Here is a 1619-nt window from a genome sequence, read left to right as displayed (position 1 = left end):
GTGTAAGAAGTAGGGGTGTGGGTCTTAGGTGGGGATGGGGTGTAAGAGATGGGATGGGGTAAGGGGTATTAGGTGAGAGAGAAATGGTTGGGGAATAGGGGACAAAAGAAAAAGGAGAGGGGGGGCGCCGATGGGGAATCGGCTTGGGACTACAAACAACCAACCGATCGGTTTAGGTGTGTAGGAGAAGGGGGCGAGGAGAAGGAGTTAGAAAGAGGGAGATAGAGGATCGAGATCGGTGTGTGAGAAAATGAGGAAGAGAAAGATATATTTATAGAGAGGGAGAGGGGTCTAGGGTTTTGAAAAAGAGAGGGATGGGCCGAAGGGTGTGGGCCGAGTGGGGGGGGGGGGCGGGTGATCGGTGTATGAGTGTGTGAGGCAAGCTGTTGGTGGTTAGTGGGATAGAGGCCGAAAGAAGAGTAAACCGAATGGGGGTGTGTTTGAGGGAAAAACGGCGAGAGGGGGAAACCGATTCGAATCGGCTTGAGGTGTGGGAAGGGATCGGCCTATGGGAGGTGAAGGGGAGGGTGCGGTTTGTGGGAGAAGCCGATTGGAGAATGAGGGAGAGAGGAGATCGAAAAGATGGATCGGCTGATGGGGGGTTCGGTTTATGCAAATCGGGGTATGAAAGAGGGAGGGGAGAGAAGGGAAGCGGTTTATGGAAAGAGGGGGTGTTCGGCGTGCATTGGATCGGTTTGGGGATTGTGGAGGGATCGGTTTGTGGCGTGAGGCTGAAGGGAGTGGGTACAAATGGTGGTGAGATCGGCGTGTGGATGGAAGGGTAGACCGAATGGGATTGGTGAATCGGTTTAAGTAGAAGCGGGTAGGAGGGGATCGGCCTATAGAGGAAAGGGAGGGAAACCGACCGGGAGCGGCTTGAGAGGGGGTGGAAGGGGGGCATCGATTGAGGAAGCCGAAGGTGAGTGAGGGAGGAGATCAGCGTGGTCAAGAAGCCGAAGGGGGGGGGCCGAATGTGAGGAAGGAGCAAGCCGAAGATGGTGATGGGTTGATCGGTGTGACAAAAGGGGGTGAGGCCGAATGGGTTTGAATAGAGAGAAAGTGTAGAGAAAGGTTAGGGGGGTGGGCCGAATGTGATTGGGCCGAAGGGAGAGGGGGATTGGTGTATGGAGAAAAAGGTGATCGGTTTGAGGAGTGAGGAAGATTGTGGCTTGGGAGTGTGTAGGATGGATTTAAGTTGGGCCCAAAGAGATAGAGAAGTCCATCCTTTTAACAACAAAAAAATTAGGACAACATACGTAAAAAAATTTAATTTTTAGCTGTTTCATATAATTAACAATAAAATAAAAAAAAGTTATCGTTTTGGTCTTGTTAATTAATTAATTTATCAAACATAACGGAAATTTAAAAAAAATACTAAAAATCATTTTTAAATATAAACCTAACGTTAAAAAAATACTAATCAATTTTTAAAAAAATACGAATTTTTAAGCAAATCACACAGAGACGTTTTAAAGAGAAAAAGAGAGAAATTGATTTTTAAAAAGAATAGACGAGTGTAAAACCCATCATTTAAAAAAAATCAATATTTTGGAAAAAGAAAGAAAGCAGATGCACACAGATACCAGACTATGTTTGAGCAAACGCTACAAGAACATTTT

The sequence above is a fragment of the Cynara cardunculus genome, unplaced genomic scaffold, assembly GCF_001531365.2.
Source record: "Cynara cardunculus var. scolymus isolate 2C unplaced genomic scaffold, CcrdV1 Un_Scaffold_3005, whole genome shotgun sequence".
In the NCBI taxonomy this organism is placed as follows: Eukaryota; Viridiplantae; Streptophyta; class Magnoliopsida; order Asterales; family Asteraceae; genus Cynara; species Cynara cardunculus.
Note: the sequence above shows the minus strand (reverse complement) of the source record.